Source organism: Mesoplodon densirostris, chromosome 6 (genome assembly GCF_025265405.1).
Source record: "Mesoplodon densirostris isolate mMesDen1 chromosome 6, mMesDen1 primary haplotype, whole genome shotgun sequence".
NCBI classification, from domain to species: Eukaryota; Metazoa; Chordata; class Mammalia; order Artiodactyla; family Ziphiidae; genus Mesoplodon; species Mesoplodon densirostris.
The window spans coordinates 3050544-3068315 of NC_082666.1; the positions used below are offsets into that span (position 1 = coordinate 3050544).

The following is a 17772-nucleotide window of genomic DNA, read 5'->3' on the forward strand; positions in this document are numbered from 1 at the left end:
ACTGTTTGGTACAAGAGGCCCAGCTTTAGGCCTATCTCAGCTCTTGACATGCCCTCCTCACCAAGCTTTGTCATTTCTAGCTTTTGATTTAAAGTGAGAGCCGTGCAACTCTTCCTTTCACTTGAACACTTGGAGGTCATGGCAGGGTTATTAATTAGCCTAATTTCAATACTGTTGTGTCTCAGGGCAAAGGAAGGCCCTAGGAGGGGGAGAGAGAGACGGGGAACAGCCGGTCGGTGGGCCAGCCAGAACACACACATTGATCAATTCAGTTCGCCGTCTTATATGGGTGCCGTTCATGGCTCCCCAAGCAATTAAGATAGTAACCTTGAAGGTCACAGATCACCATAATGGATATAACATTAATGAAAAAGTTTGAAATATTGGGAAAATTCCCCAAATGTGACACAGAGACACAAAATGAGCAAACGCTGTTGGAAAAATTGTACCGATAGACTTGTTCAACACAAAGCTTTAATTTGTAAAAAACACAGTATCTGCAAAGTGCAGTAAAGTGAGGTCTGTCTGTATTGAAAGGACTATCTTTTCTCTATTGTATAGTTTTGACTCCTTTGTTGTAAGTGAATAGACCATATATATGTGGGTTCATTTTGGGGCTCTCTATTCTGTTCCCTTGGTTTATGTGTCTGTTTATATGCCTGTACCATACTGTTTTGATTACTATAGTTTTGTAACATAATTTGAAAGCAGGAATTGTGATGCCTCCAGCTTTGTTCTCCTTTCTCAAGATTGCTTTGGTTATTTGGTTTCATACAAACTAGGATTGTTGGTTCTTTTTCTTTTCTTTGGCTGTGCCACATGGCTTGTGGGATGTTCCCTGACCAGGGATTGAACCCAGGCCACATTAGTGAAAGCCTGGAATCCTAACTACTAGGTCACCAGGGAACTTTTCTGGTGTTTTTTGTGTTTTTTTTTTTTTTTTTTAATGACTGTTGTTTTATTTTATTTATTTATTTTTTAAAATGCACCATTTCATTTTATTTTTATTTACTGTTTTTTAGGCTGTGCCGCACAGCATGTGGGATCTTAGATCCCTGACCAGGAATCAGACGTGCACTGCCTGTAGTAGAAGCACAGAGTCTTAACCACTGGACCACCAGGGAAGTCTCTGTTGGTTCTATTTCTATGCAAAATGCCACTGGAATTGTACTGAATCTGCAGATAGCTTTGGGTAGTATGGACATTTTAACAACATGAATTCTTCCAGTTCATGAGCATGGAATATCTTTCCATTTATTTGTATCTTCTTTAATGTCAAGGAAAATTATTTAAAGCTTGAAAATAATAAGAAAAAAAAAAGCTATCCTTTCTAAGTCATCCTGGGGCATTATTTAAGGCCACACAAGGAATTTCCTTATCTAGAGAATGTGCCTGTGGACTTTGCTGTTTACTATTAATTAAGAGTTTGGACTTTGTGAAGTTACGTTAACTTGCAGATGTGCATCTGGCATAAGGTGACCCCCCAAGGGTTGCAGTTCTCTTGCCGGTGGGACCCTAACCTGTGTCACCTTTAACTCACCTGCCCTGATCCTCAAACTGTTGCAGCCTTTTTTTGGTTCCTGTATTAATGAGCTAATTAATTGTTGATCCATATTCATTTTATATTTGTGTGACTGACAGCCTTGCTTTCAGTTTTCTGAAAGTTATACTCTGACAGCCTCAGAGAAGAATGAGCAACCTGCAGCTGTGTCCTGTGCAGAGATCACATGCTGGTGTTGGGTCTCGGGCCAGACCAGACCCCCGACGTCTGTGGCCCCCCTGCACTCAGCTCCCCCATCACACCGGGCCCATTATACCATTGGTCGGAGGTTCTCCTAGGGACCAAATGAGACCCCATTAAGCTCTGCAGTAACAACTATAATAATGATACTAAGAGTTAGCCTCAGTCTCCATCACCTCCACCGGTAACAGGGAAGGCCCCATTTAAAACCTGGGGCGGAGATCAAACAGACACCCTCGACCCTCTGCCTGCTGGATCCTTACATGTGGGTGGTCTTCAGAGCTGAGTTCCCAGGTCAGCAGCCCCAGGCCTCTGGCTTATCAGGAACTGGCTTCCTCGTTGTTTAAACAGCTTTATGAGATGTAATTCACACGCCGGATGATTCTCCCACTTAAGGGATGCATGGTGTGAGTGTGGTCACAGATGTGTGCAGCCATCACTACTCTCAATTTTGGGACACTTTCATCACCTGGAAGAGAATCCCACGCTTTTTAGCTGTGACCCCCTACCCCAAGCCTCCACCCACTCATCTGCTTTCTGTCTTTATGGATTCTCTTCTTCTGGACATTCCATGTGAATGCAATCATCTAACCTATGGTCTTTGGTGACGGCTGGGAGCTGGGGGAGACTGCAAAGCACCACCGAGAAGGAATGGCGGTGACCCTGCCAGGGCGGGGGGAGGGGAACCTCGGACCCCCAGCCACAGCTCCGGGACATCTGGTGGCCCTTCATTCATCCCGCTGGCATTTCCTGAATGCCAACCATGTGCTTGGCGCCATGTCGGAGGTTGGGAGACGCCCGTGAACAAGGCACAGGCGGTGCCCACCCTCCCTCGAGGCCCAGCCCAGGGGTCAGCAGTGACCACTCAGAGGGGTGAGGACTGTAACAGGGCAGCTGTCCTGGCCCCTCTGGTCACCTTGGGCCCACCCAGTGGAGGACCGCTCACGAGGTGCCTCCTGAGGCGGGTCCAAGCCTGGACGAGGCGCCATCTGTTTTTACTTTGCTGCCGCCTGGGCCAGAGTGATGTCATCGGAGCTCTCGGCCTGGCGGGTGCTGGCGGCCGGCCACCGTGACAGCTCGACTGGGAACCCCAGCTGATGAGGAGGGCTGTGGCCGTCCAGGACCCGGTGGGGACCGAGGCCTGGTCCAGGAACCCTGGCCTGAGCCGACGGGCAGGGGTGGGGTCTCCCTCCTGCTGGGATGAGGGGCTAGGCTGCTGCGCTCCCACTCCCACAGCCCCTCACTGCCCTCAGGTTGCTAAAGGGCCGGCGGCAGGCCAGCCTGGCCGGGCTCTTTGAGCTGAGGCCCAGGCCCAGCCCTGTGGGAAGGCTGTCCCCTCTCCTTGAGGGTTTATCCCCTCCTGCTGCCCGTGACTGCAGGGCAGGGCCACTGGGGCTGCTGGGCCAAGAGTATGGGCTGCCAGTGGGCTCAGGCTGGGCCACACCGAGTCCTACACGGATGGGGCGAGAGTCCCGAGGTGTCGAGTGGCCTGAGATCTCCATTTCTGGCCCTGACCCTGGGGTTATGAGCTGACAGCGACTGCCCCACCCCCTGCCAGCCAAGGAAAGCAAGTCGTCACCTTTAACCCTCCAGGTGTCCATGTCCCCACTTTACAGAGGAGGAAACTGAGGTCCAGGCCTTATGCAGAGTGGAGACTGAAACTCACGTCCGGCTGACCCCAAAGCCATGCTCTTGCGAGTCCTGGACAGCGCTGTGTGGCCTTGGGGACAAGCAGCCTCTGAGTTGCAATCTCCTCTCCTTACAAAGTGGTGGAGGTGGTGGACACTTTCCTAGCGGCTTGTTGGGAGGGTTGGGTGAGATGACAGATGTCCCGGGGCCCACATTTGAAGAGCCGGGGGAGGACATGGCGGGAGGGCCGAGCCCCCGCAGGTCACAGCGTCTCTGGATGAGCACCAGGTCTGGGAGGGGTGGCTGGGGGATGTCGACATGGCCCGGCTTGCGGGGCATGTGAAGCTGGGGCAGGAGGGTAGAGGGAGCCCACCTCCCGGGCCTGCTGGGCCTGCCCAGAGCCTCCCCCTGGGGAATCCTGCCCCCCTCTCACCCGCTATACACCCCTGGTTGACCTGCTCAGGGTAAGCGGCCTCTCCATGGCGCCTGCATGCACCCTCGAGGGGCTTTCTGGGAGAGCGCATTAACACGGCGTGACGGTAGTGGAGGTGGGGTGCGGTCCTCTGGATGCCATGCTTGGGCTGACTCTCCTGCAGGCTCCTCAGGTTTGGAGAACCTGTAGCCAGGTACGCAGCATCCCCACCACATCCCACACCCACCTGGCCTCTGCCTGCTCTTTCTATTGACCTTTTTTTTTTTTTTTTTTTTTTTTTTGCGGTACACGGGCCTCTCACTGTTGTGGCCTCTCCCGTTGCGGAGCACAGGCTCCGGACGCGCAGGTTCAGCGGCCATGGCTCACAGGCCCAGCTGCCCCGCGGCATGTGGGATCTTCCCGGACCGGGGCACGAACCCGTGTCCCCTGCATCGGCAGACGGACTCTCAACCACTGCGCCACCAGGGAAGCCCTTGACCTATGTTTTTATTCCCTACAAGAGACTTCCATTTGCATTTGTGCTACCCCTTCTAGGAGGCCTTTTCTCTGTGTGTCACAGTGTGGTGGTCATGCTGGAACTCTCTAATCTTGTTCTTCAGTTAATCTTATCCCCTAAGCCAGCCTGCAGGCCATTTAAATGTCTGTGGGCTGTTGACCCGGAGAGACATTTCCCAGACTAACCACGCCCCACCTCTCTTTGATACTTTGAATTCTTCATTATCCTAAATGATATGGCTGAGAACATCTTTGTATATAGAGCTCCTCGCCCACCCATTCCAAAAAAATGATTTTCCCTTGGACGAGCTGAAAAGCTCTGAGCCGCTAACTGCCTTTCTGTGTGTCCCCAGGGCACTCGGGGGACACGGAGCTGGGTCCATCACCCCCTTGCTTCCGCTGCTGGGCTTCTGACCCAGACTCCCATGGGCCATGGGTGCTGAGCTGCCCCCGCCCTGGCCTGTGAGCTGGCCCCCTGCCCTCTGACTCGCCCGGCTTTGTTCAAAGTGTCTTTTTGGTGCTTGGACTATGAAAAGAGAAAGAACTCTGCCTTCCTTCCCCCCTGGAAGGCTAAAACGTCCCCCTGTGTTTCTTGTCTTCTCCATTTAGGGGAAAGTCAGCCCGGGTTCACAGTCAGCATCTCTTCCCCGCCCAGCCCCCCACCTTGGATCCCAAGACCCGGGCTTCAGCCTGAATCCTGCACTTCCTGCCGGGTGGGAAGCACAACTTCTCAGCCTCAGCAAGTGCGAGAACGTCCTTGGAGGGGCGGGTGCCTGAGCTGGTGGTGCCCCTTCCTGTCCTGGGCCCTGTGGGTGCAAACCCACGGCAGGCCGGTTGTTTCCAGAAACCCTCAGGCCGGGCTCTTGCGGCTCCGGGCCGGACCCTGCACATGGATCCTCTCTTGGACCCATTTCTCAGATTCCTGCTCAAGTCCTGCTTCCCACACCCCCTCCAGCCCCCCCGGAGCTCCAGCCCTGGGCTGTTGCTTTGACATATGGTTCTCATCCCATCAGACCCAACGGCCCTTTTCTAACAAATATTTTTACCCGTTCCTTTATGATCCAGAAATGAAATGCATAGATGATACAGCTACTCTCACACATAATTCTGTGAATGAAAAATGTTGCCTGCCACATCAGTAAACAGAGGTTGTTGCAGCCATCGAGCCATCACAAGTGGGAGAGATGAATGTCTGTTGTTTCCAGCCCCCCGTTTGTGGTCACTTGTTACAGCAGCCCCAGGACATTTACACGCCAAGTCAATCAACTCGTGGTGGAAAGGAGCTGCTTTAAACGGCTTCCCAGGTGCTACTCTCAGCAAGCCCTTTACATAGAGCAGCAAACAGGCTCAGAGATGCTGGGTGACCTGTCCAGGGCACACAGCCAGGAAGAGGGCACTTGGTTCCAACCCACGTCTGTCTGACCCTGGGCGATGCGCTCAGCCTGTTTTGTCTGTGGATCCCATCGGGGGCGCGGGGGTGGGTGACGTGGGTGTCCTCCGCCCCCTCCCTACATTCAGGGGGTCCCTCCTGGCGCCTTCACGGGCTTCTGCCTTGGCCCTGCCTCTCCCCGGGACCTTGTTGGGGAGGGGGCTCTGTCCTCTCTCTGTGCCAGTGAGGTCACCGCTCCTGGTGCTAAGCAACCAAGACACAAACCTGAACCGTGGCCCCCGCTGTGGGCTGGGCAGCATGGGCCTGCGTGGGCTAGGGGTGTCCAGGGCCTGGACCCAGTGGGAGGGCCGGGCGGTGGCTCTGGGCCCTGGGTTGGCCTGTCCTCCTAGCGTTTGTGTGGTGGCCGCAGGGCTGGCCCTGATCGCTGGGGACGCGTCTCAGCAGGTCTGAGGGTTTTGCCGAGTTTCCTGAGCTCCGCTGCGTGCAGTCGGTCGGAGGGCCTGGCGGGAACTGCTTCTCCGGTCAAGCTCCAAAACTCTCCACGCCCATGCAATTCCCAAGAAAAACAGTGCTAACCCGTTAAATAAGTGTGAGCATGTGTAACGGAGTTTGGTTTTGGCCCAAATGTTGTTTATTCCCCCAGAGACCCCCGTTATTCACGTTTTGCCCATTTATTTTTGGGTATCCAGGCAGATGCCCACTCTGCCTCCCAGGGAGCGGGGCTGCGTCTCCCCCGAGCTGACCGCCTGCACCCCTCTTGCCCGGCCTGAGGCCCACGGGGCCCCCCGAGGTTGGGGGGGGAGGAGCTGCAGGCTCCGTTCCCTGCCTGCAGACTGGCTTTCCTCCACCCCTTTCAGGCTAGGGTGGGCATCCGCCCTCTACTCTCTGCCTCTCCTTCTTCTCCTCCCCACCCCCCATTTTTTATTATTAGGAGAGTTTTCAAATGTTCCACATTTCAAACAAAAAGGAAAAAAAAACCAACAGGCCGACGCTGGCCCATGCGGCCACCACCTGGCCTCAGCGACGCCCTGACAGTCCTCCCCCGGCTCCCTCCTCATGGGCGGGAGGTGGGTGTGTGCATGCAGGGCCTCTCAAGCACCCTTCTCCCTGCGGATGGGGTAACAGCTCCCAGCGGGCTCTCCTTCCCAGTCTCCCCCTCCCTGGCCAGACGTTTGTAGCCAGTCCCTTTACATAATATGCTCAGCTACCCAGGCTGCCGATGGATGCAGAGCCGCAGGAGGCTTCGGCGCCTCCTCCCCTCCCTCTTTTTCTCTTCTCATTTGAAAGAAAGTTGCAGACATCCCACGCTTCACCTCCAGACCCTTCGGCTTGCCTCCGCTAAAAAGAAGGCCACGTTCCATCGTCAGCATGGTACCGTCCTGGCCCTGGAGAACTCTGCAATCTCCTCACTCTATCTTTCATTTCTTCAGTTGTGCAGAGAGGCACCTTATGGCTTTCTGGGTTTTGGGATTTAGAATGTAATTCTCATCTCCCGTTTGGCTCCGCCTCCGATCTATTTCACGGGAGAACACACCCCGCCCCCTTCATGTTTTCCCAGGACACTGACTCATGGACATTTTGGAGAACAAGCCGGTCGCCTTGTGGACTGTCGGCGTCTGGATGTCCTCGGGCATCATTTTCCTTGCTTCCCCCGTCCCCTGTGTTTCAGCTGCAAAGGCTGGATGAGGTGATAGTGAACGTTTTTGAAAAGATCACTTCCTGTCCGACCTGGCATCCCATCACGGGCCTTTCTGAGGCTGGCAGATTGCTTCAGCGGACACTCGCCAGGTTCCCCCCGCTGTGCCAGGAACATCCAGCACCCGGCTCCTCCCTCTTCCTTGCTGCAGGGCGGGGCCTGGGTGCTGCTGAGGTGTATGTGGCCGCCCCGCCTTGGCTCTGCTGGAGATCCCGCACAGCCTTCAGGGCTGCTGGCACCGCCCTGTGCCGGGTGGTCACGGAGCGCCCTCGCCACCTTTCCTCATTCTCCCAAGCTGTCCAGCTGCTTCCGGCCCGCCGGACCTTCAGCAGAGGGAGGCTGGACCAGGTCTGAGGGTGGTGGCCTGGGCTCTGCTGCCCTGCCTCGCGCTTTCTGCAGCCTCGTGGACACTTCTGACTGGACAGCGTGCAGCTGGGATGACCGAGTCACAGGTAATGGTGAGGGGGTCAGGAGCTTTCTCCATCTCCAGGGCCTCAGCTGTGCCCTCTCCTCCCCCTCTCCTTCTTCCTCCAGGGAGCCAGCCTGGGTTCAGACATGCTGCAGGAGAAGGCAGAGTTGGGGGCCTCTCGTCCAAGAGTTCTCACTGCCAAGCTGCAGAGATCCACAGCCCGAGATGCACTGACCAGCTGGCAGCTCTGAGCCGTGTTCGAATCCCAGCCTTGAGATGCAGCCAGAGCTGCTCAGATGTTTCCACTCAGTGTTTGGCAAAGATGTCCCGACAGGGAACAAGAGCGAAGAAAGGCAGCGGCCTGGGGGTCGAGGGCAGGGAGAAAGGCTGCTGCCCTTTGGGAGTTTGCTGTTGGGCCTCCGCCGGTCTCCTCCCCTGAGGGTGCGGCCACGCCAGGCGGGCAGGGGGCGCAGGGCGGGAGCGGCCCTCCGACCTCCCCGGGATGCCGGCTCCAGCCGTCGCTTCTGGCGTTGGTCAGTTTGTGTTCCACAGAGCCTTCTACAGAGCCAAGGGGGACAAAACTTTTGTGTGTAACCCAGGGAAACGGAGAATCCACAGCCTGGGCCGCTCCCGGGTGTGGGCCGCCAGTGGGGGGTCCCGGAGCCCAGGAGCTGGGAGTCGGTGGTGTTGTGGAAAGAGGTCTCTGGTTGCCAAAACTCAGAAAGAGCTGGACGACTAGGCCGATGCTAAGGCAGAAACCCCCAGCTCACCTTCATCCACCACGCATTCTCAGGAGAGTTTCGAGTTTAAAAGAGCCCAAACTTCATCCTTTCAATTCAGGTATTTTCTTAATGGAAATCTCGCCTCATTCCATGAGGATTTTAGGCAGCTCCCGGGAGATGCATAGAGCAAAGTATACAGTGTGGAAGCAGGAAGAAAATTCAGGGCCCAGTGTCTGGAACCAGAGGGGGTGATGGTTGCACAACATCGTGAATTTCGTCAATGCCCTTGAAGTTTCCACTTTAAAGTGGTTACAATGGTACATTTTATGTTATGCATTTTCTACTACAATAAAAAACAATGTTAAAAGAAAACGGGAGTCCGGGCCAGGGAAGATTGTCATTGGAATGGGGTGGAATGGAAGAGGGCTTTTCACCAAAAGGCCTTCCCAGCTGATGAAACGGAGGTGGGGTTTGCTCTTCACTCTTCCGTCGGCAGCCAGAAGGCAAAGAAAACCACGTTCGTATCCTTCTGAAAATAGACGCTGAGCCCCTACGGTGTCAGGCCTGCGTGGGGGACACAGTGCTGGTAATGATGAGACCAAAATACCCCTGCCCTTGGGGATCCCGCGGCGGTAGGAAGCCCTTTATACAGCTGCCCCTCGTGGTGGGGACAGCAGCGTGATTTCCACGGGGGGAGTCTGTTTTCGGGCCGTGGACTCTCCAAGAAATCTCCCCCGGCCTCCTGCGGGGAACAGGGAGCTTTTGGATCATCTAAGGCCCCAAACTGGGCACCACAAGGGAGATAAAGGAAATAATCTGATAATCTGTGGACTTTGAATCAAGAAACTCAAGTGAAAGAAATGTTGGGCTAATGACACAACAGGACATGCACTGAAAGTGACAGGCCTGGAAGAGGGCAAGGCGCCCAGAGAAGGGGGGAATCAAGTGGTTGCAGACGTTCCAGAAACTTCCTGGAGGAGAGAACGCTGAGGCAGACACTCGGGGCCAAGGGAGGTCTGTGTGTGCAGGGGGAACCATTTTGTCACCTTCCCCCACCCTGTTCCTAGGCAACCGTGCATTTGCATCCTGAGGATCTACTCACCTGGCAGAATTGGGGGGCCTCCCTGTGGGGCTGCTCCAGTGTCCTCACAAGGGCAGGTAGCGTGGTGGCCGCTTCCCCAGAGAGCTGGGGAGGCTGCAGTGACCTTTGTGACCCAGTCTTGGAAGCCACGCAGGCCTGCTTCAGGGCGGGAGGGGACCACCGTCCTGGCGGCAGGAGGAGGGGAAGTAGAAGACGGAAGAGGGGCTGTGATCAAAGCGCTCACAGCTGAGAAGGGGCGACAGTTGATGGCAGGCAGGCGTCCTCAGATTCAGGAAGCTGGGTGACGAGAGGTAAGCCACCGCAGGCACACGATAGCACACTGGGGCCGTGAACGAAGAGAAGGTCCTATGTAATCAGACAGACGGAAAAGACCGATTCCCCATCAAGGACAGCCATGCTGACAACAAACTCTCAAAGCACAGCAACGGGAAGGTGTCCCCAAAGTGCTCCCCAAACAACATTCCCCTTCCATCCATCAGGTACCCGCGAAATGCCGTTTAAAAAACGGTGGATAGAGACAACGTCAGACAAACAAGATCTGAGTTAGAGCATCCCCACAGACCCTCAGGAAAAGGACTCAGAAAAAGTACGATTCAGGAGGAAAGAGAATGATCCAAAGGGAGAAGGAGACGCCAGGAGGAATGGTTCGCAAAGGTTTTGTTTAGAGTTTCTCACGTGTTTACCAAACATAGAAGGAGGCTGTGCTTGGAGGTCAGGGAGGGAGGGGCGGGGGGGCAGTGCTCGGGCACAGCCTGCATCCCCTGCAGGGAAAGTGGCCACCACTGTCCCAAGGGCACTCCTACACGCCTGCACACGCACACACGCATTCAGTCAGACTGGTGCTGCTGCTGGAAGAAATGGTATAAAGAAGAGACCCAGCCCAACACCAGCCTTGTCCACTGTGACTGTAGAAAACAAATCTCATTTGAGGGATGAAAAAGATAGAACTTCAATGCCAGCCAAGAATAACAAGGAAGATGGGAGGGGATGATAGGAGTGAAAGTACTTTAGATTCCTCTTCTTGTTTCAGGGAAAGGTAGAGAAATCAATTTTCAGCTTAGATAGGCACGTCAAACCTATAAGGATAACTGCTAAAAACAAATAGGGTGGAAAAAGCAGCGGAGGGGAAAAAGAGAACTGAAGAGAACCTCCGTCCATAGAAAGGCAGGACAGGGTTGGGCCGGGAGCCTGGACGGGTCAGGATGGATAGAATGCACACGGAAGGCAGAGTGATTTCAACTACACCTGTCATCACACTAAACATAGAAGGACAAAACTTACCGGTTAAAAGATGCTGACAGATTGGAGAAATATATCAAACCTAGGCTGTGCTGTTTACATAAGAAATTCCTCACAAGGGAAGAAAACAAAGGCAGGGCCACCAAGGACCCGGATCCTTGGCAAGTGAAGTCTTGGGTCACCCCACCAGCAGAGGTCATGCAGAGGTCAAGGGGCAATGGAACCCTAGGTGGAAGAAAGCCCCACATTGTTCCTGTCCCCCCTGCCCCTTTCAATCTGCCCGGCAGGAAAAGCGCTGGTACAGCTGGTTGTACATTTCAGGGGGGAGCGTGTCCTGCAGTCATACTGACACTGCCCACGATGGTGTGGCAGCTCCTGGGACATGGTCCATCCTCTGTGCTGGGGACATGAGCTTTTCAACCAGAGGGAGGACAGGACTGGGTGAGTGTTGAGGGGCAGAGGGGTGGAATGTGTCTGATGTTTTTTTGTTTGTTTGTTTTTGCGGTGCGCGGGCCTCTCACTGTTGTGGCCTCTCCCGTTGTGGAGCACAGGCTCTGGACACGCAGGCTCAGCGGCCATGGCTCACGGGCCCAGCAGCTCCGCGGCATGTGGCATCTTCCCAGACCGGGGCACGAACCCGCGTCCCCCGCATCGGCAGGCGGACTCTCAACAACTGAGCCACCGGGGAAGCCCTGATGTTTTTTTTTTTTTAAAAACAGCTTTATTGGGATATAATTCACATACCAAAAAGTTCACCCATTTTAATGTACGATTTAGTGACATTAATTACATTGACAGTGCTGTACAGCCATCACCACTATTTATTTTTGAAACACTTTCATCACCCCAACAGAAACTCTGTCATTGCTAAGCAACAACCTCCCATCTTCCCCAGCCCCTGGTAACCCCCAATCTACTTTCTGTCTCTATGAATTTGCCTCTTCTCAATATTTCATGTACAATATTTGTCCTTTTGTGTCTGGTTTCTTTCCTTAGCATCACGTTTTCAAGGTTCATCCATGTGGTAGCACGAATCAGTGCTTCATTCCTTTTTATGGCTAAATAATATTCCACTGTACGGATGGACCATGATGTATTGTTTATTCTTTGTCTGTTGGTGGGTGCATGCGTCTGCACCTTTAGCTATTGTGGGAAGTGCTGCTGTGAGCCTATGTGTACCTGGACTTGGGTTCCTGTTTCCAGTTCCTTTGGGTCTGTACCCAGGAGTGGAATCACTGGGTCATCTGGAAACTCCACGTTTAGCTTTATGTTTTCCGAGGTGGCTGCACCATTTTACATTTGTTGGTATTTTGCTTGCCCCTCCGTACCCACGGTCCGCCTTTCTCCCCTCTGCTCTCTGTCCTGAGGGTGGTCCTGGGTAGACCATATATATCAAAGGCACCTTGCTCCTCTGGCTTCCAGGTGGACTCAGCCACTGGGTGGGGGTGGGAAGAAAGGAGGGAGGGGAGTAGGCAGGCTGTGCGACCCCCCCCCCCACCCCGAGGTCGTCTCTGCTGGCCGTGCATCTCCTCCCAGGCTGATTTCTCCACGTGGGGTCTGGAAACTACCTCCCCTCCTCCCTGGGGGCTGGGATGACAGCCCCGGTCACCGTGCTGTCCCTAGGACACCTATTCTCCTGCACCACTGCAATCGTCCCTTTGGGAATAAACCCTCCTTGAATGATCTTGTCCTGAGAGAGCACCTGCCTCCTGCTGGGGCCCTGACTCAGGCGAGTTGGAAATCAGACCCTCTGCAGGTTCCAACTGGCGTGGCCCCCTCTGTCTCAGCCACTGATCCAGCCCCACACCAAGACCAGCGCCCAGCACACGGCAAAGCTCAGTAGATTTTTTTTTTTTTTTTGATAAACAAAGGAATGATTTCAGGATTCAAATCAGGTGCCTGTATTCTAAGCACAACCGAGACTCAGAGCTCCTGGCCTGGGTCCTGACTACAGAAAGACTGGCTTTCCCTTTAGGGGCCTCCCATCTACAGGACAAACCAAACAGGACATTCCCGGAAGAGGTGGAATTTCCTCTTGCAGAAGACCTCGGAAGCCCTGCAGTCGACGGTCTGCCTACCTTGGGCTCACCTGGGCGGGGGACCAATCCTGTCTAAGTTCAGTGTCTTCATCCGTGAGATGGGGAAATTGCTAGCCTCACTGTGACGACTCTGCAGAGAAGGCTTGCAGAGAGGGGCTCGCCTTGCCTGGCGCATACGGGGAGGCCTGGAGCAGCCTCTGTGATGACATCATACTTCACACCTGATACGTCCTTAGGGCACTGAGTACCCCTCCTGAAATGCTCGTGGTCTGACGGCGTTGACATGTCTGCTCAGCACGGCCCGCCACTTGTCTTGTAACCAGGGCAGAGGCACAGATGCCGAGACCAGTGGGTTACAAACCACCGGTCACTTCCCACTCTGCCTGCCCCACACAGAAGGAGGCTTAGCTTCCACTGAGAGAGGTGGGCAGGAAGGGTTTCTTGGGGGGTTGTGGGGTTGCTGGGGGTGATGGAGAAGAGGGTACTTCCTTCTCACGGGGTGCCTGGTGAAGGGGCGCCAGGGAGCCCCCTGCAGCCTGACTTGTGTTCTGTGGCTTGTGGCTGGTGGACCAGCTGTGTTTGGAGCCCAGCCCTGCCCGGCTGTGTTCCTAGTAAGTAGCATCGTGTACAGATGCTCGGGAAGCATTTGCTGAATAAATAAACACCGGACATGCGAGTCCAGAGAAACCCTACGAAACAGGAAAGAGGGCAAAGGACGTTTATAAGAGTCCGTTAAGAATGCCAACGCATGGAAACAGCTCCAAACCCATCGACAGGGATCGGGACAAATGAATTGTGGTGGATCTGTGTGGCAGAATGTTACTCAGAAGTACAGGGATGGATAACGGCTCCATGAATCAGCAGGGATGAAACGTAAGTGAGGGAGAAAGGCAAGTGGGAGACAGATGGATAGTCAGTGCTGGTTCCGTAAATGCCACACCTGCTGCTGCTGTAAGATGACCAGAGATTTGGTAGCTTAACGCAGTACACACATATGATCTTACAGTCTTGGGGGTCAGAGTCCAAAAGCCGTCTCAATGGACTGAAGTCCGGGTGTCCGCAGGGCTGGGTCCTTCTGGAGGCTCCAGGGGGGCATCGGCCGCCCAGCCTGTCCCAGCTCTGGAGGCGCCCGCGTTCCTTGGCTCCCAGCCCTTCCTGGGCTCCCGGCAGCGTCTTCCCTCCTTGACCTCAGCCTCCGTCCTCACATCTTCTCTCCGCTCTGACCTCCTGCCTCTCTCCCGTAAGGACCCTTGTGACCCCACAGGACCCAGCCCCATCATGCAAGGTAACTTCCATCTCCAGATCCTTCACTTAATCACCTGCATAGTCCTCTCCCATAACCGAGTCACAGGTTCGGGGAATTAGAGCATCTTTGGGGGCATCGTTCTCCCCGTCACACGGGTGAATGATCAACCTGGCATTCAAGAGAAAGGTGGCCTCAGGGATTCCCTGGTGGTCCAGTGGTTAAGACTCCGTGCTTTCACTGCCGAGGGCCTGGGTTCAGTCCCTGGTCGAGGAACTAAGATCCTGCAAGCTGCGCAGTGTGGCCAAAAAAAAAAAAAAGAAGAGAGAGATGAGCTCTGGGGGCGGGTGGGATAGGATGCAGGCGGTGCACAGACAGGCTGTTTTATCATTATTATTATTATAAAGAACGGGAGAAGCAGCCTCTGTGCCCCCCCATGTCCCCCCAACCCTCTCCCTCAGTGCCCTCCAGACAGCTCAGCCCCCAGGGCTGCACCTCTGTGCCCAGGGATGCTTGGCCATCGTGACGGGCGGGGGTGGGGGTGGAGTATAAATACCCCAGCTCCCTACCCTTGGGGCTGTTGCTTCTGGACCATTTTCCCAGCATGCCCCTGCAGGACTGCACCCCCCAGTCCCCTGCTATGAGAACTGACTTCACACATTCTTGTGTGTTTTTTTTGCAGAGAGGTTAACAGTCCAGTGGACTTTGGTACATTCATGTGTTGTCCGACGGTTACCTCTATCTACTTGGAATACGTTTCCCTCAGCTGAATAACATCCTTTACCCATCACTCCCCCTCATCCCCTGTATGTCTGGCTTCTCCCCTCAGCACCATGTCTTCGGGGCTCGAGTATAGCATGTGTCAGCGCTTCACCTCTTTGCACGGCTGAATGACACTCCGTTGTGTGGGTGCCCATGCGTGGTTCATCCATCCAGCATGGTACTGCCGCTGTGACAGCGCTGTGTGCCCGGGCCAGTCCTCATGTGTCCACCTGGAGAGGATGCTCGTAACCGGTGCCTCCCCTTGCCTGTGGCCCACTCCCCGCCCCCAGCGTTCTCTCCATCCTCCAGATGAACAGCCTGCCCTCCAATCCCTGTCTCTGGCTCTGTTTCTGGAGAAATGAAAATTGCACAGAAATTTCATGAACGTTGACATTCGTGGTGTCTGAGCCGTCTCCTCTCAGCCAGTGCTCTCCAGCGTGGCAGCCCAGACATGGCCGTGAATTGAGATCGAATTAGATGCCACCTGAAGGTTCCCAGGCAGGCAGGTCACGTTTCCAGTGCCCCAGGCCCCATGTGTCTGTCCAGTGGCTGCTGAATTGCATGGGAAGAGGTAGGACAACCCCCCATCACAGAAAGGACTACTGGACAGTGCTGCTCTGCACTTTCCGATGTGTTTGAAGTATCTTACACTTAAAAGTGTAAAGTTTTGGGGCTTCCCTGGTGGCGCAGTGGTTGAGAGTCCGCCTGCCGATGCAGGGGACGCAGGTTCGTGCCCCGGTCCGGGAGGATCCCACGTGCCGCGGAGCGGCTGGGCCCGTGAGCCATGGCCGCTGAGCCTGCACGTCCGGAGCCTGTGCTCCACAACGAGAGAGGCCACAACAGTGAGAGGCCCGCGTACCGCAAAAAAAAAAAAAAAAGTGTAAATTTTTGACACTTAAAAATATGCCCTCAAAAGTCCCCAAACAAACAACAAAAGCAAGCTGTGTTTGGGGCCCGAGGGGCGCAGGTGATGGCGGGGGCAGAGCCGGCTGGAAGGTGCTGGTGGCACTGGCCTGGGGTGAGCTGCCTCGGGGAAGCTGGGACTCAGCCTCTCATCCTGGAACAGGGCCCCTGGAGAGCTGGGCAGGTCTGGGGGCATGGATGGGGCGCCCTGGGATTGGGAGCGCTGCTTTAGCACCCTGATTATTGGAGCAGGGACCCCATCTGAGGTCCAAAGACAGGACCTGCAGGCCAGGACCTTACTGGGCTGTTGGTGAAGCTCCACAGATGTCCGTGCAGTGATGTGCCCCCGCAGGGCTGCCCGGGGCAGGCAGAGTGGACACTTCCATGCCGGGAGGGGTCCCCTGCCCTCTCCCTCCACCCTGGAGGTCACTGCTGCTTCCTGGAATGTCTGGTTCAAGGCCGCTCCTGCCCACCAGCTGGGCCCCCAGCTCTCCGATTCCTCAGTTCCTTGTCTGGGACATAAGGCCCCCTGGCCTCCCACCGTGCTGGAATACCCTCCTCCTCCTGGATCTGGCCTCCTTTCTTAAGCATCTTCTTAATTTAACCAGCACTTCTGGAGAACTCACCGTGTGCCTTGACAGCTTTTTTTTTTTTTTTTGCGGTACGCGGGCCTCTCACTGTTGTGGCCTCTTCCGTTGCGGAGCACAGGCTCCGGACGCGCAGGCTCAGCGGCCATGACTCACGGGCCCAGCTGCTCCGCGGCATGTGGGATCTTCCTGGACCGGGGCACGAACCCGTGTCCCCTGCGTCGGCAGGCGGACTCCCAACTACTGCGCCACCAGGGAAGCCCCCTTGACGGCTTTTAAACATTCGGCAAATTTTACCTCCTTGAGGACGTCGTGCTCCCGTGAGACGGGTGCCCTTACGAATCTCACTTTCCAGACGAGGAACCTGAGGCGGGCAGGAGGCACGAACTGTCCCCCGTCACACGGTCAGGGTGGCCGCGCCCGGCACAGAGGCCCCGCGCGAGGGCGGCAGGAGCTGTCCTCCTGTAGCACTTTAAACTGCTTGGGAGTGAGAGACAGGGCCCTGCTCGGCCATCCCCGGCCCTCCTGAGCTTTGGCTGGATGCAAGCAACATCTCGAAGCAGAGGAAGGAGCTGGCAGCCCTCAACCTGTCGGCAGGGAGGCCGCAGGGACCGGCAGCCCTGCCTGGGGCGATGCCCGGCCGCACCCTCCACTCACGGGGGCCCGGGCTGGGCAGTTCCTCCGTGTCTGGGATCCCAGCAGCCCAGCGCATGAGTTCATCCCACCCACACCCTGGCCTCACTCCGAAAATGACCCCTGTGTCCTATTGTGTATGAGAGATTTCATGGGATCCTGAAGAAAATAAAACAGTCTGAAGACTTGGAACTGGGCAGACCGTGTGTCCACCCCGACGCGGCGTTTCTGCTGCACGTTTTGTCTTCCTTCCCGGGCTTCCTGGACCACAGTGGTCCCCTCCCTGGAATGGACGTTCTGGGACTGCTCAAAGAACATTCTAGAGGAGTGATGTGATGTCCACCCATTGGAGGGGCCTCGCTGTCCTTTGTGGGGTCTCAACACCGCGCCCCTTTGAGCTGCTGCAAGTTCAAGTTTCTTGGGGCGATCCTCCTCCCAGGAAAGTACATGGGGCACTTTCTCATGGGCTTGGCCCCTTCCCCTCGGAGCCAGAACATTGGGCACGGACTAGAGACGATTAAATAAATAATGTGGGAATAAATATAAACAAGGGTGCCAGGGACCACGGAGGCCAGCTCTGCACTGGGTCCTCCTTCCCCAGGTCTCCCAAGACCCATCATGTGGAAATTAAAACTCCATCTTCCAGAAAATTAATGAAAACCGCATTTACGAGCAGCTGTTCCCGGGTGTGAACTCTGTTGAGAGGCCAGCGGGTCCAGGGGTGAACTGCAGAGGCCCCGTCCATCCTC

General features: G+C 55.3%; 1 long non-coding RNA gene across 2 annotated transcripts; it reads left to right on the forward strand.

Moving 5' to 3' along the window:
• Positions 1 to 6910: 6910 nt before the first annotated feature.
• On the forward strand, positions 6911 to 15555 carry LOC132491737 (uncharacterized). 2 transcript variants are annotated; one of them, XR_009532746.1, is made up of 3 exons: positions 7150 to 7836; positions 7919 to 14180; positions 14821 to 15555. It is a non-coding gene; the product is annotated as an uncharacterized LOC132491737 (long non-coding RNA). The 2 variants fall into 2 exon arrangements; XR_009532747.1 differs by lacking the exon at positions 14821 to 15555 and having other exon boundaries at positions 6911 to 7836; positions 7919 to 11609.
• The last annotated feature ends 2217 nt before the right edge of the window (positions 15556 to 17772 follow it).